This window comes from Malus sylvestris, chromosome 11 (genome assembly GCF_916048215.2).
Source record: "Malus sylvestris chromosome 11, drMalSylv7.2, whole genome shotgun sequence".
NCBI lineage: Eukaryota > Viridiplantae > Streptophyta > Magnoliopsida > Rosales > Rosaceae > Malus > Malus sylvestris.
Genome location: NC_062270.1, coordinates 21113309 through 21140578, shown reverse-complemented (window position 1 = coordinate 21140578; position 27270 = coordinate 21113309). Strand labels below are relative to the sequence as shown.

At 37.8% G+C, this 27270-nt stretch overlaps 1 long non-coding RNA gene across 1 annotated transcript in view; it reads left to right on the top strand.

Moving 5' to 3' along the window:
• The window catches only part of LOC126589435 (uncharacterized), a 36184-nt gene extending 23411 nt beyond the window's left edge, over positions 1–12773 (top strand). The window contains exon 2 of the long non-coding RNA XR_007611833.1: positions 12692–12773. This is a non-coding gene — a long non-coding RNA (uncharacterized LOC126589435). The remainder of the gene's footprint in view (positions 1–12691) is intronic.
• Positions 12774–27270: the final 14497 nt, after the last annotated feature.

The following is a 27270-nucleotide window of genomic DNA, read 5'->3' as shown; positions in this document are numbered from 1 at the left end:
GCACGGCAATTTGGCTTTGGTGGTCACTACACAACTTCATCTTGAATATGTGTTATGCAAATCAATAGCATGCTTTGAATGAAATAGGCATGAGTTCTAGCATTTGGAACTAAATGATGAAACGCCTTCTAAGTAGCAACCAAGCAAAGAATAATGAGATCATGCAATGACTTTAGAAAACAATGATGCACAGATTATTAACTCTCCAAATAAACGTTTAGGCTCAAGTCTCACAAGGTTGTAGCGTTCATTTAAGTTCCTTCTTTCAAGCATGTTACAAAAACTGATTTTTTTTTTCTTTATGATTGCATGTGAATTCATAAATTATAACCACAACCAAGCATACACCAAAGAGTAAATCAAATTTTTATCCATGTTTATAATTCTCTTTAACAGTCATGTAATTAAAAACCAAATCCTCATCATTGTGTTGGAAGGTACCCTAAGACACAAATAGACACACAAAAACAACTCTTTTTAGGTTTTTCAAAACAATTTTTCAAATTTTTATGAGATTTTCGGATTTTTATGTCAAAACACAGTAAAACACTCCAAAACAATTTAAAAACACTTAAAAATAGCAAGGAACAACACTAGAAGTAATGGGTGATAAACTCCTACGAATTTCATGCAAAACAATAGCTACCCCCCCCCCCCCACACTTAAATCAAACATTGTCATCAATGTTTTAAGCATAAACTCACACAAAAACAAGCAAACAAACAAACAACGAATAAACATTGCAAGTATAGCAAAGTAAAAACCAGACAGAGTAGAGTTTAAGAACGCAAATCTGGTTTTGGAGATAGATGATCTTGTTGACTTTCCACAGCGTTGATCTTGAACTGGTTTGGAATTCTGAGCAAGGAATATTAGAGTTCCTTGGTTGTGCAGTCTGCATTCTTCTCTGCTGTTTCTTCTGCACGGCAGGTAGGCACGAGGTAGAGGTGATGGTCTGTTTCTTTCTTCAATCTTTCCAAGTGCCCACCTCTTGCTTTCTTTCTCCTTGTCCCTAGCTGAGGATGAATTGGCAAATTGTCTCCACATGCTTCGAGGTATCATTTTCACTTCCCTTATCTGTTCCCCAGGCAGATGTGGTAGACGAAGAGGAAGCATAAAATGATGAAGATGAGTACTCGAGAGCAAGGCTAGGTAAGCAATCAGGAAGGGGTTCCAGGCAGTCAGTTCCAGATCGGAAGATTGATACCAAGTGATGGCTGATTGCTCTCTTTCTCCTTGTCCCAAAACAACGACAAGGAGAAGGACAAGGAGAAAGCATGATATGAGATACTCTTGCTTTCAACCTTCATGATATGAAATACTTTTGCTTTGAATGAGTTGTTTGCAGAGGTATCCGAGGGAATAAGGAACACTGAGTGACTCGAGAGGCTTTGTTGGGAAGGCATTCTCGGAGAAGAAGGGTTATGTATGTCTGCATTGCAAGGGAGGGTGAAGGTTAACATTTATATGAATTAATAACCGGTATTATTCTTTCACTCTTGTCGGCAACCGTTGGATGATTGAATAGTAATTCTTCACGTGCTTTCTACGTCACCAGAAATCTTCAACAGATTGCCTGTAATTTTTGCAAGGCTAAGTGTGCATGTGACAGGCGCTGACATGTCTGGAAAAGCAAGTGCCTCTTCGATATCTGGAATCGGCGCTTTGACAAATTGCCCGTGATTTCTGCAAAGCTGACTCTGCATGTGACAGATACTGACACGTCTGGAAAAGCAGATGCCTCTTCGATATCTGAGCAAGCCTAGCTTTTGAGAAAGCTAGCGCCTCTTTGATTTTTGAGTTGGCCTCTTCGATTTCTAAGCTCGCCTCTTCGATCTTTGAAATCCCGTCGAGTGCTGATTTTTATAGAGGTATGCAGGATGTTCAAAGCACACTTGAATTTTTGCCTGTAGAAACTCCCTTCTTGCACTTCTACGATCTTGACTTGTCCGACCTCTTCTTTCTTTAACACCTCTAAAAATGTCTTGCCCTTCCGACCGTCGTTTTGACTTGAACCTTGGTGAAGAGGCAGTCCCGCCTTTTCTAGACAACATATGGCGCCCATCCTTCATATCCCTTACTGGTCCTCTTACCGTTGGGGATTCGGTGATGAAAAATGATATGACCGCCGCGATGGTCGCCCGGAACCTTGTCACTCCCAAAGATAACAGACTTTTTTCCAAACGATTTGATGAGTTGGCTGTTAAGGATTCTTTGGCTCTCAGTGTGCAGTGTGTAGGTTCTGTGTCCAATATGGCCCAACGTCTATTTGCTCGAACCCGTCAAGTTGAATCATTGGCGGCTGAAGTGATGAGTCTCAAACAGGAGATTAGAGGGCTCAAGCATGAGAATAAACAGTTGCACAAGCTTGCACATAACTATGCTACAAACATGAAGAGGAAGATTGACCAGATGCAGGAATCTGATGGTCAGATTTTACTTGATCATCAGAGGTTTGTGGGTTTGTTCCAACAACATTTGCCTTCGTCTTCTGAGGCTGTACCACGTAGTGAAGCTCCAAATGATCAACCTCTGATACCTCCTCCTTCTGTGGCTCTGACGACTGCTGATGCTCCGTCGACTACTGAGACTTCTCTTAAGCAGCCTTTGTAAAGGCTCCCTCTTGTATTTTTCTACCTCCTGTTCATTTTCAACGAATTTTAATGTAAAATACCTTGCATATCTGTCAATGTTTCAAAAATAAACTCACACCAAAAACAATTAAACAAGCAACAAATAAAAATGACAATTATGGCAAAATAAAATTGCAGAAAAGGGAAGGTTTTTAGGAATGCAAAACATGGGTTGCCTCCCAAGAAGCGCTTGCTTTAACGTCTTGCAACCGGATGAAACTTCCTTCTAAGCTTGAATAGGGCCCACGGCACTGAGTGGGATTTCTTCCACAGTCTGCCCCAAATCACTCTCACAGTATAGCTTCAGACGATGCCCGTTCACTTTGAATTCATCGCCATTCCTTAGGCTTTTAACTTGGACTGCACCATGGGGAAAAACATTAGTGACAACAAATAGCCCAATCCACTTAGACCGTAACTTACCAGGGAACAATCGTAGATGAGAATTGAATAGTAGCACTTTCTGTCCAATTGAGAATGTTTTTCCCCGAATCATTTTGTCATGAAACGCCTTTGTTTTCTCCTTGTAAATTCGTGCATTCTCATAGGCTTCATTCCGTATCTCCTCAAGTTCATTCAGTTGAAGCTTCATATTCATTCCAGCAGCATCTAAGTCCAAATTGAATGTTTTCACAGCCCAGTGCGCTTTGTGCTCCAGTTCCACAGGTAGGTGACATGGCTTGCTGTAGATTAGTCGAAATGGAGACATCCCTAGAGGTGTTTTGTAGGCAATGCGATATGCCCATAGTGCATCATCTAAACGCAAGCTCCAATCCTTCCGGTTTGGCCTAACAATCTTTTCCAAGATTTGCTTGATTTCTCTATTCGAGACTTCAGCTTGGCCACTTGTTTGAGGGTGGTATGGCATGGAAACCCGATGCTTCACATTGTACTTTTTAAACAGCGCCTCAATGGTGCGATTGCAAAAGTGGGAGCTTCCATCGCTTATGAACACCCTCGGCATGCCAAATCTGGAAAAGATGTTAGCCTTGATAAAATCTGCCACCACTCTAGAATCGTTAGTATGGGTGGCTTTGGCTTCCACCCATTTCGACACATAATCAACGGCTAGCAAAATATAAGTAAAACCATATGAGGGCGGAAAGGGTCCCATGAAATCCATACCCCATACATCAAAGATCTCCACATTAAAGATAGGGATTTGCGGCATTTGGTCTTTGGCACCGATTGTACCTGTTCTTTGGCATCTATCACAAATTATACAAAATGTTCTAGCATCCTTAAACAATGTAGGCCAATAGAAACCACTCTCTAAAACCTTAAGGGTTGTCCTTTGGGTGCTAAAATGACCCCTACATACATAACTATGGAAAAATGAAAGAATTGAATTAAACTCAGAATTGTGCACACATCTACGAATAATCTGATTAGGACAATGCTTCTACAAATATGGATCATCCCACACATAAAATCGTGCATCATTTCTAAGTTTATCATGCCTATACTTATCTAGAGTGCTAAGAACTTGTTTTGTGACCAAATAATTGACCAAATCAGCATACCAGGGCTCACTTACCTCTAGGGACATCAATTGCTCGTCAGGGAAGGTCTCTAGAATGGGTAAGGAGTCCTCCTCATGCACCAAACGGCTGAGGTGGTCAGCCACCACGTTTTCACTCCCCTTTTTGTCTTTTATTTCAATGTTGAACTCTTGAAGTAAGAGCATCCAACGAATCAGCCTTGGTTTGGCCTCCTTCTTGTTGAGGAGGTACTTCAACGCTGCATGGTCAGAATATACAATCACGTTAGTGCCAAGTAAGTATGAACGAAATTTATCTAAAGCAAATACAACTGCAAGAAGTTCTTTTTCAGTGGTAGAATAATTCAATTGAGCATCATTTAGTGTCCGGGAAGCGTAGTGGATGACGTGGGGCTGTTTGTTCCTTATTTGGCCTAAAACAGCACCAATGGCATAATCGGATGCATCACACATTAGCTCAAATGGAAGACTCTAATCTGGTGACATGATGATGGGGGCCGAAGTAAACATGTCCTTGAGGGTTTTGAAAGTGGTCTCACACTCCTTGTTGAATGATACGTAAATTAACTAAACACACAAATTAACCCTCTTGTTGACAATTGTAGTATGGATAAGTAGGGATCGTTCTTAAACCGGGGATTAGGAGGGATTGCTAAAACACTCTAAACTGACTCAAATCTGTAAAACAAAGTTTAAAATACGAAACTAGACTCAAAGAATGCAAAACTAAACTCTAAAACACTAAAACGAACCAAAAGAATCAAAACAGCAACCAAACACTCAAAACTGCCTAAAAACCACTTTCTGGGCAGTTTTGGGACTCTACCACAACTTGGACGAATTTTGGTTTCCTAATGACCTAAAACACCTAAAAACATATTCTAAGACAAGTTCTAAGTAATATGACTCAAAGAAATAAGGTGGGTTTGATTTTGGACGAAATTAATTAAAACAAAGAAAGAACAAAGTAAACAGATTTTAAGACAAAGTTAAGTAAATTGATGGGTGATAGATTAACTAGAGGGTTCTTCTCCACACATGATATACTTGCATTCAACTTTGATTTCCAATTGTTTCTTTCAATGAATTATGAATCTCAACGCCCTAGGTTAACTGTGATAGCACTTTTTTAACCTTCAAGTTTTCCTAAAATTAGTGAATTGGATGGGAATGCACATGCAACAACTCAAAACATTCTCTAAAAGTTCCTTACGTAAAAAGCACAATAAAGATACAATCAAAGATCATTAAGCTTCATGAAAACTATAAGCATTGACGAGGCAATTGTTACTATGAAAAGCATGAAACGTTCGCCAAGAATTCACTTAACACGATCTTTTATAAGCGACCTTCACTACTTGCAAACATAAAGTTGTAACTATTAGGTGAAACTTCCTTATGTTTTTGCTTCAAATTCCTGCATGAAAACTAAGTTGGCCATCTTAATTAACACACAAAAATAAGTCATCAATCAATCGGTTAAGCAAATTGCATTCACAATTCATGAAATAACAATTAGACGTAATCAATTCATCTTGCAAGCATAATCATGGTATTGAATAACCCCCTAGCCAAAAGGCTTAGTTCCTCATGTTCACAAAACAAAGGAAAACATATTCATACATTCTAAATATAAGAAAGAGAACACCTAAATATTCCAATGATTCGATGTTGAACGGCTAAAAACTTCAAGTACTTCTTCTTCCTCTCCTTTGCTGCGGCACAGGGACTATGGGTAGGTTCTTGGGTATTTGAATGATGTAGAATGGATGGAGGATGTATGGAAGTGTTTAGGGTTGATGGGTGGTGCCGCTAGGGTGGTTTTGTGGCAGAAATTTGGGTGAATGATGAAGGAATGGGGCTGTTGAAGATGGAGAATGGTTTCTGGCGTGAATGGTTATTTTCTGGATGAATGGGGATGTTTGTGGCTGCACAAGGATGTTTATTTAAAGGGATTAGGAAATTAAAAACCCTAGACTATTTTGGTAAACAGAAATTAAGTCAAAAGCTTCTAGAAATAAGAAATTAAATCAGAAACTTAAGGGAAATTAGCCAAAAGGTGCGGCACTAACCTAAAACAGATTAGGAAGGTGTTTACAAGCAAGGAAATAGGAAATAACTCCCTCCCTTGCACGGCAAGGAAGAGGGAAGGTGGGAAAGGTGCGGCAAGAATGAGGACTATGCAAGGAATGTGTAATTTGTGTCCTAGAATGCTTAAAAGGCCTTCAAAGTTGCTGGAACATAGGGATAATTAGGATTAGGAAAGGTCAAACCAAAATAAGAAACCTTGGCTTAACTTTCCTACTTCAAGTAGGAATCCGTGTTGGAGTAGGAATCCTCATGTGATTAGGAATCCATCTTTAATTAGGAATCCTTCTTCAATTAGGAATCCTTCGTCAATTAGGAATCCTTCGTTGATTAGGAATCCTAATTTCTTCAAGTCTTCAATTCATCCATTCATTTTGCTCCAAGCATGTGATAATCATTCCAAGCTCCATTTTGCTCCAAAAGGCTCCAAAATGCATACTTTGCCTTTAGAATCTGAAAACACACAAAAGTAACTTTAAACACTAAAATAGCTAACGAAACATAACATATATGCACGAGAACAAGCCAATTAAGTCGCATAAATATGCTCCTATCATTGAACTCGAAGGCTACTTCCTTTTGGAGTAAACGGCAAAGGGGTTGGGCGATTTTTGAGAAATCCTTGATGAATCTCCTATAAAATCCTGCATGGCCGAGAAAAGAACGAACCTCCCTCACCGAAGTGGGAGAGGGTAAGTGACGTACAAGATCTATTTTAGATTTATCAACCTCAATCCCTTTTTCTAATATGATATGCCCCAAAACTATACCTTGTTTTACCATAAAATGGCACTTTTCCCAATTCAAGACAAGATTAGTTTCGATGCATCGTTGTAAGATCAAAGTAAGATTATTCAAGCATGCATCAAATGAGTCACCAAAGACACTAAAGTCATCCATAAACACTTCAATGATCTTTTCCACAAATTCTGAGAAAATACTTACCATACACCTTTGAAATGTGGCTGGTGCGTTGCATAGCCCAAATGGCATTCGTCGATAAGCAAAGGAACCAAAGGGACATGTGAAGGTAGTCTTTTCTTGGTCATCGGGAGCTATCACAATCTGATTATAACCCGAATAGCCATCAAGAAAATAATAAAATGAATGACCGACTAACCTTTCCAACATTTGATCAATAAAGGGCAGCGGGAAGTGATTTTTCTTATCGTAGCGTTGAGCTTCCGATAGTCAATACAAACTCTCCATCCGGTTTGGATTCGGGTGGGCACAAGCTCATTATCTTCATTTTTTACCACAGTGACTCCAGACTTCTTAGGAACAACTTGGACCGGCAAGACCCAATGTCTATCAGAAATTGGGTAAATCACTCTACAATCTAGTAGCTTGATGATTTCCTTCTTCACAACGTCCATCATAGGTGGATTGAGCCGGCGTTGTGCTTTTCTAGATGGTTTGGCTCCTTCTTCCAAGAGTATTCGATGCATGCAAGTGGTAGGGCTAATTCCCTTGATATCGGCCAATGTCCACCCAATGGCAGTTCTGTATTCCCGAAGCACCCTCACCAACTTGTCCTCCTCTTGTGCAGTGAGTGAAGAAGAGATGATGACGGGCAGCGTCTCTTGCTCTCCCAAAAACACATATTTCAAATGGCTAGGCAATGGTTTAAGCTCTAGGGAAGGGGGCTGGATTACAGAAGGAAGCAACTTGTTAGTCGAAATGGGAATTGAAATTAGGTTAGGAGACTTACCAATATGCCTTGGATTTGACTTTAGGGCAGCAACCATCTCCACCAATTCTTCTTGAATAGGCACGGTAATATGTTCCTTGTTGTTGCCGTGTGCATGCCTAAGTGCTAACCCTTCGTTTTTTAGTCCAATGCTTTATGTGAGAGTCTTTTCAAGTGCATCCTCATTCAAATCATCAAGGAATTCCTGCGCCCAAGAGTCAATCACATTAATAGAGAAACAAGAGTGACCATCATGAGGATATCTCATAGCATCAGTAATATTGAAATCAATAACTTCCCCATCAAATTCCATGGTCAATGTTCCCTTGAATACATCTATCTTTGTACGGGTAGTCTTCATGAATGGTCGGCCAAGTAATATTGGTAATTGAGAGGAATGGTTCGAGTCTTCCATTTCAAGCACGTAGAAGTCCGCCGGAAAGACTAGGTGATTCACCTGCACTAAAACATCTTCCAAAACACCTTTTGGATACGCATTAGATCTATCAGCCAGTTGAATGATCACTCCATCATTTTTTAATTCTCCCAAGTTCATAGATGCATATATTGAATAAGGCATGACATTTATTGATGCACCTAGATCTAACATGGCAAATTCAAAACGAGTATTTCCTATAACACAAGGAATTGTAAAATTGCCTGGATCTTTGCACTTGGGAGGTAGTTTTCATTACAACACAGCTGAGACATTCTCACTTACCCTTACCACCTCTTTGTTTGAAGCCCTCTTCCTTGTAGTGCACAACTCCTTCAGGAACTTAGCATACTTGGGGACTTGTTTAATTGCTTCTAGAAGTGGAATGTTGACTTGCACCTTTCTAAATGTGCCAAGGATGTCTTTGTCACTCTCATCCTTCTTTGATTGCATAAGCCTGCTAGGAAAGGGTGCATTGGTTGGAATGGAATTAGAAGTCATTGAATTTGAACCCAACTTACCTTTGGTGGTCGAATTAGGGTGTGTAAGTGGTTGCGGCAAAGATTTCTCAATCTTTGTCTAGGGCAGGCCTTGCTCTTTCTCCTCAGATTGCATCTTTTCATCCTTCTTTTGATTGGATTTAGATGGGCTGGGATCAGATCCAACTTCTTGTCCACTTCGCAAGGTGATGGCTTTGGCAGATTCGAAGCCTCCCTTTGGATTCACATTCGTCGAACTAGGTAACTTACCTGGCTCTCTACTAAATTGCCCCATGAACTCAGCCATTTGTCCCATCTGTCTCTTCAATTCAGTCACCTCTCGAGCTTAATTTTGCACTTCCTTGGTGTAATTATGCATATCTTTGGCTTGATTTTCTTGACCCTTTGCCAACGTAGTTAGTAACTGAATAACTTGAGCATTATCAAAAGATGAACCTGAGTTATTTTGGGCAGGTTGTGTTTGGGGTTGTGTGAGTGCATACGGCTTTTGATAGAATCCCGGAGGTTGTTGTCTGAATGCACTTTGTTGTTGGGTTTGTTGGGGCTCCCTCCATTTGAAATTTGGATGATCTCTCCAACCTGGATTGTATGTATTCGAGAACGGATCATTCCTTGGTTAGTTTTAACTCCCACAACCCACGGCATTGGCAGATTCCCACCCTCCGTTCTCAATCAATTGAGGGCACTTATCCGTAAGATGTCCATTCATTGAGCACACGCCACAAGCAGCTACACTTTGTTCTTTTGGTTTTTCAACCACCTGTGAAAGAAGAGTAGTAAGATTAGCCATTTGATTTTGAAGTTCGGAAATAGCACTTACCTCATTAACTTGTTGCTGCCGTGGGTTGTCTCTTTGACCAACGCCTTCATATTGTTGGGCATTCAATGCTCGATTAGCAATTAAGGTCTTGGCATCCATGGGTGTTTTGTCCACCAAAGCTCCTCCCGCTAAGGCGTCTAACATTTGGCGTTCAATTGGTAGAAGCCCTTTGTAGAAATATTGAAGAATAAGCTCTTCCTTCATCTGGTGCTGTGGACATGAAGCAACAAGGGTTTTAAAATACTCATAGTAAGTGGGAAAGGATTCACCTTGGTTTTGTTGAATGCCACTAATCCTTTTGCGTAGTAGAATGACTCGAGAAGTTGGGAAAAACTTCTCCAAAAATGCCCGTTTCATACTCTCCCATGATGTGACAGTTCCGGGGGCTAGCTCGTACAACCAATCTTTAGCCTTTTCCAAGAGAGAAAAGGGAAAAGCCTTCATTTTCAGAATGCTCCCATCAACATTCACAGGGGTCATGCTCGAACAAACAACCTCGAACTCCTTCAAATGTTTATTAGGATCTTCCATGGACAACCCATGGAACTTAGGAATATGATGCAATAAACTGGACTTTAATTCGAACTCCTCGGTCTTGTTTTGGGCCGCCCTTGGATATTGAATGCATAAAGGCAGAGCATTGTCCAATCCCGAAGCGGAAAGCTCCTTGATTGTTCGATTGTCTACTGCCATATCTTGGACTTCTTCAAAAGTCCTTGCCGTGGCCTCCTCTTGCTCTTCTACTTTGTCTTCTTCAAGATCTGGTGCAGGTTGAGATGGTTGAGGATCTTGTTGATTCCTTGCTCGTCTCAAAGTTCGTTCAAAATCGTCGTCAAAGTCAAAGATGTTCTTATGAACAGGTTGAGAACTTCAAGTCATAAACCACCAAAAACAAGAAAACAAGTAAAATCAGCAACTAGGAACAAAAACACATGAAAATAAACAAAAAGAAATAATAAAGGATTAGCAAATTTGCTAATCCCCAGCAACGGCGCCAAAAACTTGATGCGAAAATTATCTTAACACACAAATTTAACCCTTTTTTATCAATTGTAGTAAAGAATGTAAGTAGGGATCGTTCTGGACTGGGGATTAGGAGGGCTTGCTAATAACCTCTACGCTGACTCATAAACATAAAACTAAACTTAAAAATACTTAACAAGACTCACAAGACTCAAAGAAAACTTAAAATACTCAAAACAGCTTAAAACAACTAAATAAACTTAAACTAGACACTAGGAATGACTTTGGACGAAAATTGACTTTTACTTGAATCAAAACATTTAAAAACACAAATTAAAACAGATTCTAACTAATTAGACACAATAAAGTAAAGGGGGATTGAGTTTTGGATGAAGTTGAAACAAACAAACAAGTAAGTACGAAAAACTAGACAGATTGTAAAACAAATTTGAGAAATAAGATGATGGATGGGATAGCTAGAGGCTTTTTCTCCACACATGACATGTATGCAAATAACTTAATTTCCAGTTACTACTTCATTGAATTATGAATGACAATGCTCCAAATTAACCGTGACATCACTAATTAACTCTCAGATTTTCCTTGTTTTATTGGATTGGATGACATCATTCGACAACCCAAAACATTCTTCAAAAGTTCCCTACATGACATCATAATAGAGATACAATCAAAGATCATTACGTTTAATGAAAATCATAAGCATTGACAAAGCACTTGCAACTATGACATCATGTCACTCATGCTAGGAATTGAACTTAACGCGATCGTTTATAAGCGACCTTCACTACATGTGAATATAACTTTGTAACGATTATGTGAAACTTCCTTATATTCTAGCAACGGATTTATGCATGCCAATTAAGTGTCGGCCCTTAATTAACAAATACAAATAAGTTATCAATCAAATAGTTAAGCCAATTGCATTCACGATTCAAGAGTTCATAACTGGAATTTATCAAATTATATTGCACACATAATCAAGGCTTTGAAATCACCCCTAGCCAAGAGGGTTTTAGCCACTCATATTTACAACAAAACAAAAGGAAATGAATTTAAACATTAGAAACAAAAAAAAGAAAACACCTAAACGCTCCAACGATCAAGTTGGACAGCAAGTACGTCCAAGCACTTTCCTTCCCTTCCTTTGCTACAACACAAGGTGTTGGTAAGTGTTTGAAGGTTTGTTTGTATGGAGGAATGGATGTGAAGATGAATGGATGTGTTTAGATGAAGGTTGTATTGAATGCGGCAAAGAGTGGAGAATTATGTAGATGATGTGTGTGTGTTTTGGATTGATCTCCCTCTTTGATGAAGGGTGGATGAATGTATTTATAAACTAGGAAGAGGATGTAGTGGGTGGTGGTAATGAGTGGATGTAGTGGTAGGTGAATGTGTTGGGTGGTTGAAATGAGTGGATGTGTTGGGTGAAATGAGTGGATGTAGTGGTAGGTGAATGTGTTGGGTGAAATGAGTGGATGTAGTGGTAGGTGAATGTGTTGGGTGGTAGAAATGAGTGGATGTGTTGGGTGAAATGAGTGTGCTAAAATGGTTATTTATAGGGAGATGATGATGCACAAACTTCAAATTTCATCCATTCCTTTTGCTCCGAGCATAAGTTATCCATTCCATGCCCAAAAATGCTCCAAAATGCTCCAAAATGCACTTCTTTGCCACATTAACCCTTTGGACCTACAAACACACGAAAATAGCTTAAAATACATAATTAACTAAGAAATAACAACATAAATGCATGAGAACAAGCTAACTCAGTCGCATAAATATGCTTCTATCATCTACCATCAAATCACCACACCATCCACCTCAATTTCGTGCACCACACATACAAGAGCCAAAACATCAGAAAATACATACTTGTGCGCAGATTTGCAAGGAAGAAAGGAGAGGAGACCCTTGGAGTCGAATCTGCCATTGCTGGAGCGTTTCTAGGTGCATTTTATCCTTAGATTTGTTTCAATGTTGCTTTTAATTTGGTTTTATGTTTTCAAAGACATAAGGAACTAATTTATTTTTGGTTAGAGGTGAATTCGAAGCCATGATTATATGTTTTATATGAATTGATTACATCCAGTTATTGTTTCTTGAGTCTTGAATGTGATTTGCTTATCTGAGTTATCAAAACTTGTTTATGTGTGTTGATTGAGGATGCATACTTAGTTTGCATGCATGAACTTGATGCTAGAGTATAAGGGAGTTTCACCTAATCGTTATGAACTTATATTCACAAGTAGTGAAGGCTGCTAGTCACGATCGTGTTAAGTAAATCCTTGGCAGAAGTATCATGCTTTTCATAGTTACGAATGCCTCGTCAATGCTTATGATTTTCAAAGAACTTAATGACCTTTGATATGTTTTCAATCTTGCTTTTCATAGTTAGGGGACTTGAGAAGGTTAATTTGGTTGTGATGCGTATCCTGTCCAATTCAATGAAATAAGGAAAATCTGATGGTTAATTTGTGTTGTCACGGTTAACTTGGGGTGTTGTCATTCATGGTTTAAAGGAATAATAACTGGAAATTGGTTTGTATGCAAGTGTGTCATGTGTGGAGAAGGACCCTCTAGCTAGCCCATCATCCATTTAATTCACCAAATTCGTTCAACTTTGTTAAAGTCTTTTATTACTTGGTTTTACTTAAAATTCGTCCAAAACCCAATCCCCTTTACTTTAGAGTGTCAAATTAGTTAAAATTTGTCTTAGTTTGTGTTTTTTATTGTTTTGAGTCAAATTAAACTTAGAATTCGTTCAAAGTAATCCCTAGTGTCTAATTCGAGTCTATTTAGTTGTTTTAAGCTGTTTTGAGTCATTCTAGTTAGTTTTGAGTATTTTCAGTTTGTTTTGAGTTCTTTGAGTCTAGTTAAGTGTTTTTAAGTTTGTTTTTGAGTTTTTGAGTCAGTTTAGAGTAGATTAGCAATCCCTCCTAATCCCTGGCCTAGAACGATCCCTACTTGCATATATACTACAATTATTAATAAGAGGGCTTAATTTGTGTGTTAGAATATTTCACATCAAATTTTGGGGCAAAGACTCAAAGTATTTCCTCGAACTTTCTTCCCTTGGCGCCCTTAGTGAGGCCAGGGTGATCACAGGTTCGTGCCTGAGGTGCTCATGCTCCTTCGGCAGAGTTGATGGAGGGGTGGAAGGCACGATAGAGATAGTTTTTGCCTTGCTTCTGGTTGTGACGCCCAAAGTGTCACCACTTGCTGCAAGGAGGCCCTTGTCCTTCGCATTGGTAGCAGGGAACAGCTTGATCATTTCTTGGTGCCATTTGTTTTTTTGCGTGGATTTAAAGACAAAGATGTCCCACTAGGTATGCCAAATTTGTAAACACGAAAATTCTATATCGAATGAAACAATATACGTGTACAAAGTAGATTTGTATTGATTTGAATTTGTAGGTTACAATCTCTGTTTACAACTTTCCCTTTGATTTAGTCTTCAAATTTGATGTAGATGTGTGATTGTTGATTCAAGGGTCGCGATGACTTGATCTTGGACGAATGGTTGAACGATTGCTTCAAGTTTTGAGCTGGAAAAGAACGCGTGGAAGATCTTCACCTCAAGGGTGCGGCAAAGGTAGTGTTTGATGCAGGATTTCGTTGCTTCAAGGGTCTTGGCAACTTGATCTTGAAACAAACGTTGCTACAAGTTTATAAGTTTGCAACAAAGTCTTGAAGGAGTCGGTACGAGCGCTTGTTGATTTTTCAAAGGAGTGCTTTCGCTTTGGTCGAGAGAAAGCTTTGGCTTTGGTTGAATGTTCTTCGAAGAGAGCTTTGGTAGCGTATTAGTCTTCAAAGGTTTGGCAGAGGTTCTTCTGCGTAGAGATTTTCCCACCCCTATACCTGCGGGAGGACCTTGTATTTATAGGCTTTTCAAAGCTTGCCTTTGGGTGGATTTGTCTTTGATTTATGTTCTAATTCGTCCATGGGAGAATTTAGGGATGTTTTGTGTGTTAATTTCAGCCATCTTTACTCCCTTGGTTGAATTATAGGGCCTTTGTTGCCTATTTTGTGAGCAATCTTCAATTCTTGCTTGTTTTATGAAGATGCCTTAACTTTCTTTCCAATTTTGAGAACACTTTGAACCCTTGCCATTTTCTTAAAGTGAGGTGTTCTCTCTTTGGCTGAATTTTGGGAAGTTTTAAGCTTCCTTTGCTTGATTTGTGCCACATGTCATTGATAGGAGCATATTTATGCGACTTAGTTAGCTTGTTTCTTGGCATTTATTTAGTTAGTTTCTACTTATTATGGTGATTTAAGCTAAATTTGTGTGTTTATAGGTTCAAATGACAAAGTTGGCAAGAAAGTGCATTTTGGTGCATTTTAGTGCAGTTTTGGGCTGAATTGGAGTGCATGCATATGGAGAAAGTTGGATGGACGTTTTTGGTGTTTAAATGAGGCTAGGAACATGCTAAAAATCTGGAGAAACAAATGCAAGTTGCAAGAATGGTTGGTGCACTCATCTAACCTACCAGAAATTGAATTGTTGGTGCACTCATTTAACCTACCAGAAATTGAATGGATGGTGCACTTATTTAACTTACCAAAATTTGAGTTGTTGGTGCACTCATTTAACCTACCAGAAATTGAATGGATGGTGCACTCATTTAACCTACCAAAATTTGAGTTGTTGGTGCACTCATTTAACCCACCTAAATTGAATGGAATGTGCACTCACCTAACTCACCTAATCCATCCTTTCCCTATAAATACCATTGCCATGCATTTCATTGATCATTCACCATTCTACACATCCATTCACTCCCATACACAATTCCAGCCATTCTTCTTTCCTTGCCAGATACCCATCCACCCTTCACCATAACTCACCTATATCCATCCACCACCATAACTTACCACTCATCCATCATCCCACACCTTGTGCCGCTACAAAGAAGAAGAAGGAGGATTGCTTGGAGTTGAACTTGCCATTCAAGTTGGATTGCTGGAGCATTCTTAGGTGTTTTCATTCTTTGTTTTCAATGTTTAAGTTTATGTATCTTTGTTTTGCGAACATGAGGAACTAAACCCCTTTTAGCTAGGGGGAAATTCGAAACCATGATCATATTTGCAATATGAATTGATTTCTTCCAATTGTGATTTGATAAGTTGTGAATGCAATTCAATTAACTGTTTTCTTCAAAACTGATTCTTGTATGTTGATTAAGGATGCATACTTAGTTTTCATGCATGAATTTGATGCTAGAATATAAATGAGTTTCACCTAATCGTTACAAATTTATATTCATGAGTAGTGAAGGTTGCTAGTCACAATCACGTTAATTGAATTCTTGTCAAACGTATCATGCATTCATAGTTACAAATGTCTCGTCAACACTTATGATTTTCATGGAACGTAATGATCTCTGATTGTATCTCTATTATGCATTCATGTAGAGGACCTTTGGAGAATGATTTGGGTTGTTGCATGCATTCATCCAATTCAATGAGTAAAGGAAAATCTTAGGGTTAATTTGTGCATCACCGTTAATCTGGGGTGTTGAGCTTCATAATTTATTGAAAAGCAATTGGAAATCAATTCATGTACAAGTGTGTCATGTGTGGAGAAGAATCCTCTAGCTAGCCCATCATCCATTCAAATCACCAAATTCGTACCAAACTTTATCTAGTTTAGTTTCTGTCTTGTTTTAGTTCAAATTCATCAAAACCAAAACCCCCCCCCCCTTTGTTTTAAGTGTTAATTAGGTTAGAATATGTCTTAGTTTGTGTTTTTAAGTGTTTTGAGTCAAGTTAAAATCAATTTTCATCCAAAGTCATTCCTAGTGTCTAGTTTGAGTCTATTTAGTTGTTTTGAGTCTTTTAAGTTTGTTTTGAGTCATTAGAGTCTAGTTAAGTGTTTTTAAGTGTTTTTGAGTCAGTTTAGAGGTTATTAGCAAGCCCTCCTAATCCCCGGTCCAGAACGATCCTTACTTATCCATACTACAATTGTCAACAAGAGGGTTTAATTTGTGTGTTAAGTTAATTTGCGCATCAGTCATCGATGGGAAAATAGCCTGAGACTTTTTTCTTGCATCTATCTCGGATGATTTCAATTCGTCTATAGTAAATTATAAAATGAATAAATTCAATCATACTCTTTTAGAGATGATTGATATGTGCTATGAGTTTGAACAAAGTTTTCAAAAGAAACAGTGGGAGCGAGAATGAAATAGTAAGGAAAAGGTCGCATGATAAAAAAGCAAGATACTCCAAAAGGACATGCTTTCATTGTCGAATGGATGATCATTGGAAGAGAAAATACAGGGTAGCCTTGCAAGCTTTGCAAATTTAACTTATGAAGGAATTATTTCTGAGAGTGCTTTTACAATTAGCTCTTTAGCCTGGATATTTTTTATTTCAGCGCTAGTCAACATATCTGCAATTCATTACAGGGAATACTAAAAAGGAGGACACTACTCAAGAGAAAGATGGTTGTGCAGTTAGAAATGGCACAATGATCTTTGCAAAAGTAATAGGCACCTATGGAGAAATCTTGGAACTTAAAGATTGTCTTTACTTTCCTTCATGCATAAAGAACTTAATCACCATCTCTAAGCTTTTGAGAGATGGACACTCAGCCTTGTTTGACAACCTGAGTTGTACTTTATCTTTGAACAGTCATGTTATATCTTATGGTAGTATGATCAAAAGACTTTTTCATCTCAATATGAATGGTAGTTTAAACTATATGACTAGCGGAGGTACCTTAAAACCCAAAAGGTTACAAGGAAGTGTTAACAAAGTAACACTATGTCACCTTAAACTTGGACATATAAACCAAGATAAGATTCATAAGATGTCCAAAGATGGATACTTTGAGTCATTAGGTAATGACCTAATGCTTACATGCAAGCCTCATCTAAAGGGTAAGATGTCTAAATTTCATTTGCTGGGAAAGGAGAACGAGCCTTATCACGAAGTTACTAGGGTTAATCCACACTGATGTATGGGGACCCATGTCCACTATGTCGAGAAGAGGCTTCTCCTACTTTATCACATTCATCGATGATCACTCTTGGTTAGGCTATGTGTATTTAATGAAATACAAGTCTGAGTCATTTGAAAAGCTCAAAAAATTTAACAATGAAGTAGAGAAACAAATTGGAAAATAGATAAAGATTCTAAGATCAGATTGAGCGGTTACTATCAGTAACGAGTTTGTAGATTACCTCAAGGAGTGTAGAATTGTGTCACAATGGATTCTACCTGGAACTCTTCAACTTAATGAAGTTTCAGAGATGAGGAACCAAACCTTAATGAACGTGGTTTGTTCTATGATGAGTTTCGCTGATTTACCTATATCTTTTTGGGGATATGCACTTCTTACCACTGTTTATATACTAAACAGAGTGTCTTCCAAATCTGTTACGAAAACACCATATGAGATAAAGAACAATAGAAAGACAAGTCTTAATTATCTTAAGATTCGAGGTTGTCCAACATATGTTAAGAAGCTTGAAAGCAACAAGCTTGATGCGAGATCTGTAAACTGCTACTTTGTGGGGTATCCCAAAGAAAGTTTGTGATACTATTTCTATTACCCTGATGACCAGAAAGTTTTTATTACCAGAAATGCAACATTTCTAGAAGAAGAGTTCATTCTAGATGTTATAAATGAAAAGACGATAGAACTCAAGGAAATCCTTGATGAACCATAAACCAGTACTCAATAGATAGACAACTTGAGCCCCAAGCTCCACGTAGATCTGAAAAGGTCAACAAGGGACCTCAGAGGTATGCCATGGATGACAAATTTGGATAATTCACATTCTAGCTGACAATGACACAAAAGACGACCTTGCGAGCTACAATGAAGCAATGTCAGACATTGATTCAAAGAAATGGTAAGAAGCCATGAAATCCAAGATGGATTCCATGTATGAAAATCAAGTATAGACTTTTGTAGACCCTCCAGATGGTATAGTACTAGTGGGAACAAATTGGTTTTTAAGAGAAAGATATGTGCTAATGGAAACGTGGAAACTTAAAAGGCTAGATTAGTAGCCAATGGTAATAGACAACGAGAAGGGATTGACTATGAAGAAACCTTTTTTCATGTAGCCATGGTTAAGTCCATTAGGATTTTGCTTGATATAGCTGCGTACTATTGATTTTGAGATTTGGCAAATGGATGTGAAGACAACCTTTCTAAATGGCCACATAGAAGAAAAGCTTGATATGGCTTAACCCCGAAGGCTTCGTGTCCAAGTTTGAAAAGACTAAGGTGTTCAAGCTTCAGATATCCATTTATTAAGCAAGCTTCTAGGAATTGGAATATTCATTTTGACACTGAAATCAAAGCATTTGGTTTCACAGAAAATGAAGACGATAATTGTGTTTATCAAAAGGTCGTCAGGAGTGCAGTGATGTTCTTTGTATTGTATGTAGATGACATAATACTCTTTAGGAACGATACTGCAATGATTTCATATGTAAAAGAGAGACATGTTCACCAAATAGCCCGCTCCAACCTTCCTCTTCACGGGTCAAGCTGTTGGAAATGTGCCCTAAAGCCAATCATGTGATGATACTTTACGGACATTTCACATGTTAAACTAATCTAGTTTAACATATAAAGGGCATAAATTATTGTTTGAGCCGTCTCATATAAATGTTATATGCTTAAACGATAAAGTCCAAGGAATATGTGATTGGGAGAATGTAATCTAATGAAGTTAGATTCATGAGACCATTCTTTCGTAGACACATCCTAAACGTTCCTGATCATAGGATTGCCAATTGGGCGTTGACAGTCCGTTAAGATCAGTACGTACTATGTCTTCTCTCAGGGAGAGTGATCGGATCATATTTATATATATTTTTACTTTGAATTCACTCGTCTTTTCTTAGTTAGTTCCTTATATTTTTGAGCTATTTACGTTATTTTTGTGTTTATAGGATCTGTTATGCAAATTTACCTTTTATTGTCACATGATAATACTAATTTACATTTTATAAACAATGTTTGTCCCTCTCATTATTATGATGTTTGCAAAGCATGAAACCAGCAAGGAAAAGAAAATATAAAATAAGAAGAAAGGCAGGAGGACAGCAGAAAAGAAAGAATAAAAGAATAGAAAAGGCGGAAAGGAAATTGAAGGCAGGTGGGGACTAGCGTGGAAAGCAGAAGGGGTGAGACGGGAGCAGCGTGAAGCTGCGGGAAAGAAGAAGTCAGGCCAGCGCAGCAGCTAGTGGAGGAAAAGCAGCATTTGGCTGCCTGGCGTAGAAAAAAGAATAAAAGCAGAAGGAAAGACAGGCAGCTGAGCGGGGGGGAGCTGCCCTTTGGGCAGCTCGCAGAGACGCAGGTCTTGGAGCGGAAACAAGGCAGCGCAAATAGAGCAGGAGGCAGAGAGCTGCCTTTGGGCAGCGTGAAGGAAGGACGGTCAGAAGAGTGAAGCGGGGAGAGTCCAAAGGAGAGCACGGCATGGTGAGTATGGAGAGAGGTGAGCACGGGGGAAGCTGCCCTTGCAGCTGAGACTGACGCAAGGAAGTCTGACGCGAGCAGGGGGAGAGAGAAGTGGGCACGAACGCAGCAGATCCTCTTTCGGTTTAATCTTTCCGAACTCATATTTTATTTGTGTTTTAATAATGTGTAATTAATTTTATTTTGGCTAGAGGTTAATTCGAAACCATGAATATATTTGTAATATGAATTGATTACCTTCAGTTGTGATTTAATAAGTTGTGAATGCAATTCAATTAACTACTTTCTTCAAAACTAATTCTTGTATGTTGATTAAGGATGCATACTTAATTTTCATGCATGAATTTGATGCTAGGATATAAATGAGTTTCACCTAATCGTTACAAGTTTATATTCATTGGTAGTGAAGGTTGCTAGTCACAATCGCGTTAATTGAATTCTTGGCAAACGTATCATGCATTCATAGTTACGAATGCCTCGTTAACACTTATGATTTTCATAGAACGTAATGATCTTTGATTGTATCTCTATTATGCATTCATGTAGAGGACTTTTGGAGAATAATTTGAATTGTCGTATGCATTCATCCAATTCAATAAATCAAGGAAAATCTGAGGATTAATTAGTGCATCACGGTTAATCTGGGGTGTTGAGTTTCATAATCTATTGAAAAGCAATTGGAAATCAATTCATGTACAAGTGTGTCATGTGTGGAGAAGAACCCCCTAGCTAGTCCGTCATTTATCATTTTACCTTAATTTTATGTTTTTGTCAATTCTGTAATTTAATTAAGTTTAATTTACTTTTCATCAAAACCAAACACCCATTATTAAATTATATTATTTAGTTAGTTTTCTTTATTGTTAGTCTTTTAATTTAATTTCCGTCCATTTCAGTTCCTAGTGTTTAATTTAATTGTTTTCATTATTTTGAGTCATTTTAAGTGTGTTTCGAGTTATTAGAGTTTTTAGCCTAGTTTTGTGTCCTTGAGTCTTATTTAATATTTTTAAATTAATTTACAATAGATTAGCAATCCCTCCTAATCCCCGGCCTAGAACGATACCCTACTTACATCTATACTACAATTGTCAAAAAGAGGGTTTAATTTTGTGTGTTAACTTATTTTACACATCAGAGAGTGATTAGTCTCGAATCATTGGTGTGTGTGACATCAAGACAAGTGCGGTAGGTGCTCAATAGAGAATGAGTTCACTGAACGCGATCAACGAAGAGTTCTCATATTCCATGTCACATGAGAACTCATGGTTGGGATAATGCAAAGTAGTCCTTTGACCTGAGGCATCATAGTTGTCTTGTGGTTAAGACCTTGATCTTTGATTATGTCAAAGTCATCCCACCAGGAGGGTGTCCACGGCATCGTTGGGGTCAAGCCGCTTAGCTATGGAGACAAGTGAATGCGCAACAAGGGATCTCTAACCTTCAAACCGTTTGAAGGAGAATACTCTCTGATATGATTTGAATCTCTGGCCAGAGTATGAATGAGATTTGGGAATGCGTTCCTAATCACATTCAAGGTAATCATATAAGCACAAGACACACATTGGATAGTAGACATGAGAAAATAGACTATCAAACCAAACAATGTGGTCAAGAGTATTAGATTAGAGAAGGACCGTATTGCATTTGTAATCCCAGACTGAATAGGTTATCCACCTCTTCTGATTAGCTTGGGTAACCATGACATACGGCTAGGTGTCACTCATGGTTTGTGGAAGCCCTAAACGTGTGTAATCACTAAAGGGAGAATTGAAAATAGTTTCAATTCACAATCGATGTAAAATGGTTTTAATCGCCCACTACCTCGCTAAAAGGAACCTAATGGATCGTACACCGTGTAAGGTAGAGATGGACGAAATAAATGAAATGAGTAAGATTAATTGAATGGTTTAATTATTTATGGCAAGGATTAATTAATATGTTAATTAATCAAACGAATAAGTTCGTTAAAGACCACGGGATAGTTTTGGACCTTAAGGCCCAATGGGCTTCGAACGTCAAGCCCATTAACTTAAGTTGTATGACAATTTAATGAATAAAGATTCATTAAAGCCCAAAAGCCCAAAAATCCCTAAATGGCTGGCCATAAGGAATGAATTAGGGTTTTGGTTATTTAGGTCACTTAAAGAAGTGACTATATAAATGACTTTATAGCCAAATATTCATTAAGTGAAATAAGGGATTATTTTTGGGGAAAATGGGTGAGAATTGTCTCTCCATTTTCTCTCTAAAGAGGCCAACACCTTGGAGGTGATTAGCTAGTCATCTAATCCTCCAAGGTCACTCATTCATCATCCAATCTCTCCTTGGTGTAGAGACTTAGAGGTTCTCAATTTTGGGAACTTGGAGAACCTATTCTTCCATCCAAATCTATGGATCTAAGAAGCAAGGAATGAAGGCCCTATCTCTTTGGGTGATTAGCCTTTGCTTATGCAAAGAGGAATCTACAAAGGTATTAATTTCAACTCACTTATTTTTGAGTTGATTATTGGTTCACCAATCTACTAGGCTTTGAATTTCATGGGTAAATGTTTTGTATTTGAGTGCATGTAAGCATGATTCCGCCTTTAATTGTTAATTGCATGCTATATGATGTTGCTCAAATGAACATGTTTTTCAAAATAATTCCTTCAAGTGGTATCAGAGCCTAGGTCTAGTAGTTGGTGAATCCTTTTGTGTTTTGTAGTTCATAAGTTTGTGATCTAAAAGTTGTAATTGTTACAAGCTTTATTCTTGCTTCTTTGAAAGTAAATTTTGTTGGAAAATTTGCTATCTCAAATGTTGTAGATGTTGTTCATATGAGCATGAATATTGGAGCTAAAATTGTTGGAAATGTGCCCTAAAGCCAATCATGTGATGATACTTTACGGACATTTCACATGTTAAACTAATCTAGTTTTACATATAAAGGGCATACATTATTGTTTGAGCCGTCTCATATAAATGTTATATGCTTAAACAATAAAGTCCAAGGAATTTGTGATTGGGAGAATGTAATCTAATGAAGTTAGATTCTTGAGACCATTCTTTCGTAGACACATCCTAAACGTTCCTGATCATAGGATTGCCAATTGGGCATTGACAGTCCGTCAAGATCGGTACGTACTATGTCTTCTCTCAGGGAGAGTGATTAGTCTCGAATCATTGGTGTGTGTGACATCAAGACAAGTGCGGTAGGTGCTCAATAGAGAATGAGTTCACTGAACGCGATCAACGAAGAGTTCTCATATTCCATGTCACATGAGAACTCATGGTTGGGATAATGCAAAGTAGTCCTTTGACCTGAGGCATCATAGTTGTCTTGTGGTTAAGACCTTGATCTTTGATTATGTCAAAGTCATCCCACCAGGAGGGTGTCCACGGCATCGTTGGGGTCAAGCCGCTTAGCTATGGAGACAAGTGAATGCGCAACAAGGGATCTCTAACCTTCAAACTGTTTGAGGGAGAATACTCTCTGATATGATTTGAATCTCTGGCCAGAGTATGAATGAGATTTGGGAATGTGTTCCTAATCACATTCAAGGTAATCATATAAGCACAAGACACACATTGGATAGTAGACATGAGAAAATAAACTATCAAACCAAACAATGTGGTCAAGAGTATTAGATTAGAGAAAGACCGTATTGCATTTGTAATCCCAGACTGAATAGGTTCTCCACCTCTTCTGATTAGCTTGGGTAACCATGACATACGGCTAGGTGTCACTCATGGTTTGTGGAAGCCCTAAACGTGTGTAATCACTAAAGGGAGAATTGAAAATAGTTTCAATTCACAATCGATGTAAAATGGTTTTAATCGCCCACTACCTCGTTAAAAGGAACCTAATGGATCGTACACCGTGTAAGGTAGAGATGGACGAAATAAATGAAATGAGTAAGATTAATTGAATGGTTTAATTATTTATGGCAAGGATTAATTAATATGTTAATTAATCAAACGAATAAGTTCGTTAAAGACCACGGGATAGTTTTGGACCTTAAGGCCCAATGGGCTTCGAACGTCAAGCCCATTAACTTAAGTTGTATGACAATTTAATGAATAAAGATTCATTAAAGCCCAAAAGCCCAAAAATCCCTAAATGGCCGGCCATAAGGAATGAATTAGGGTTTTGGTTATTTAGGTCACTTAAAGAAGTGACTATATAAATGACTTTATAGCCAAATATTCATTAAGTGAAATAAGGGTTTATTTTTGGGGAAAATGGGTGAGAATTGTCTCTCCATTTTCTCTCTAAAGAGGCCAACACCTTGGAGGTGATTAGCTAGTCATCTAATCCTCCAAGGTCACTCATTCATCATCCAATCTCTCCTTGGTGTAGAGACTTAGAGGTTCTCAATTTTGGGAACTTGGAGAACCTATTCTTCCATCCAAATCCATGGATCTAAGAAGCAAGGAATGAAGGCCCTATCTCTTTGGGTGATTAGCCTTTGCTTATGCAAAGAGGAATCTACAAAGGTATTAATTTCAACTCACTTATTTTTGAGTTGATTATTGGTTCACCAATCTACTAGGCTTTGAATTTCATGGTCATGTTTTGTTTTTGAGTACATACAAGCATGATTCCGCCTTTTAATTGTTAATTGCATGCTATATGATGTTGCTCAAATGAACATGTTTTTCAAAATAATTCCTTCAAGTGGTATCAGAGCCTAGGTCTAGTAGTTGGTGAATCCTTTTGGGTTTTGTAGTTCATAATATGTGATCTAAAAGTTGTAATTGTTACAAGCTTTATTCTTGCTTCTTTGAAAGTAAATTTTGTTGGAAAATTTGCTATCTCAAATGTTGTAGATGTTGTTCATATGAGCATGAATATTGGAGCTAAAATTTGGTGCCATGCTTTTGGGAAAATTCGGCCAAAATCAAAGGGTGAATTTTTGGGTTCTTGTTTGACTTGTTAAAAGTGTTTTAATGTGTTCTTTGGAACCCCTAAGTACCCTAGTTTGGTTAGATGTTATTTCCCTTAAGTAAGAATGGTTTTGGAATGTTTTTGGGTGGAAAAAGTTCATGGAAAAATTTGGGTTTTTCATGGATGTTCTTCATTGTTCTTGATGTTCTTGTCAAGAACAAAAAGGTTTGGTGTTTTGATTCAAAGTTTTGATTTATTTCATAAAGTATATGTGATATGTTTTTAAATGATTTATTATGTATTTAAAGTGTTAGATATTTGTATAAATGATGATTGAAATAATTGTGATTGAATTATTTCAAAAACTTATCTTACATATACTTGCATGATTGTTTTTTACAAAACTCACAAATCAACACACACTCCCACCTTATCTTCCCCTAAAACCGGCCACTCCCTCAAAGGGAGTACTTTTGGGGCTTTTATGCAATTACATAAAGTTTTGATACTTTTGTGTATTTGCACTTTGGCCTAAAAGTTTACGTTTTTACGTTTAGGTCCAAAAACGCTAAAGGACAAATTGTTTTGATCCTTTAATGATGTTTTTGCATTATTAAAAGTTTGGGTTCTAGTTGTATTTACATGAAGTTGTGACTTTTGTGTATTATACAAAGTGACCCCAAAAGTTTTTGTTATTGCAATATGGCCCAAAAGTTGAGGTTAATTGCATGATGGCCCAAATAGGATGGGAACAAAATTGTTTTGTCTCTTTAAATGAGAATTGGATTTTCATTTTGTTTAGCTCCATTTAAATCAATCTTATGGATACAAAAACCAAATGAAAATGTTGCATTCATTAATTAGTTAAAGTGTTAATTAATTAAAGGGTGATTGTGAACCTAAGCCTAATATAATTGAGCTATGTGAAAGGCGTTTCAAATTTGTTTGAACCATGGGAATGTGTAGATTAGATTTTGGTTGTAATTTGATTTGATCAAATGTTGTAAAAGGGCTTAAGCTCTTCTTTACTTTAAAGTAATTTGTTATATGCAAATGTTGTAATGAGCATAAGCTCACCTTTACTTTGAAGTACTTCTTTCTTGCTTTATACGATATGCATGAAAATGAAGTAGTTGGGTCCAACGCCCATAAGACAACACGCCTTAATGTGATTAAACGCGTAACTAAAATCAATCTTCATTCCTAGACTGAGGTTCAACACAAGGCTCGTGTTGAATCTAAACAAAGGTTCATAATCATCCTTAGGCCCTAAGGCAACTATGTAGTCCATCAAATGAATGCAAAGTTTATGTTAGTAGTATCATATACTCTTGCTTTAAAAATCGTTTTAAAAGCATAGTGGGAGTATTATGTACAACTAAAACAATGAGATGGACCAATAGTTGTTATAGGACCAAAATAGTTTTAATAGAGATTAAAATGTATGTTTATATGTGATGAGACCTAAAACCCTCAACCAAACCAATATTAAGTTGATAAGCGAGAGATGTTTAGAATATCTCTTCGTGGCCTTCCACCGTGGTGGGATCCAATCGTTTATGACTTGTACACCGGCTTCACCCTATCATGGGGGAGTACACAGTGCATGCTTATACTCAGGAGGAATCCATATACATATGATGAGGTGAGTGTAGGCAACGAGGATAGCTATATATCGTATCATCGTGAGGCTATTCTTGAACCCCTTCACACACTAAGCATGGTGGGAAGAACTTAACTAAGTGCAATGGAACCAATATCATATCATTGTGAGGTTACATTCTCTAGAGGCCAAATAAGATGGGTACTTGCATGAGTTGCAAATGAGTAAGCGTACTCTCTCATTATTATTGTTGCTAGCCATATATCGTATCATCGTGAGGTGGGCTTGGTAATAGTGAGCCTCCCATAACCTACTAGGAGTTTCATCCAAAACTCTCGAATTCCTATGAGGGATATGGAATTTGCCAAAAATAGTGGGTGGTGCTATTTTGATTTAAAGACCCGAATCAAATGGCTTAAAATCAATCAATTTATATTCGTTATGTATTTGTTTACCAATATATTTGCAAACGCTATCCAACACTTGACAAAACCGAACGTTTAGTTTACGGACTTGGTACTACAAAACCATAGATTGTCTTTAATGGCTTGTAAAAGTACCAAAGTAGTCTCATCCTCACAATCTTCCTAATGATAATGTATCATTAGAAGAATATGTTAGAAAAGGTCTATCATAAAGAGGACAACACTTTTAATGTCATAATTCTTCAATTACAAATTGTTGTATGAAGAAATAGGAGTTGCTTTGA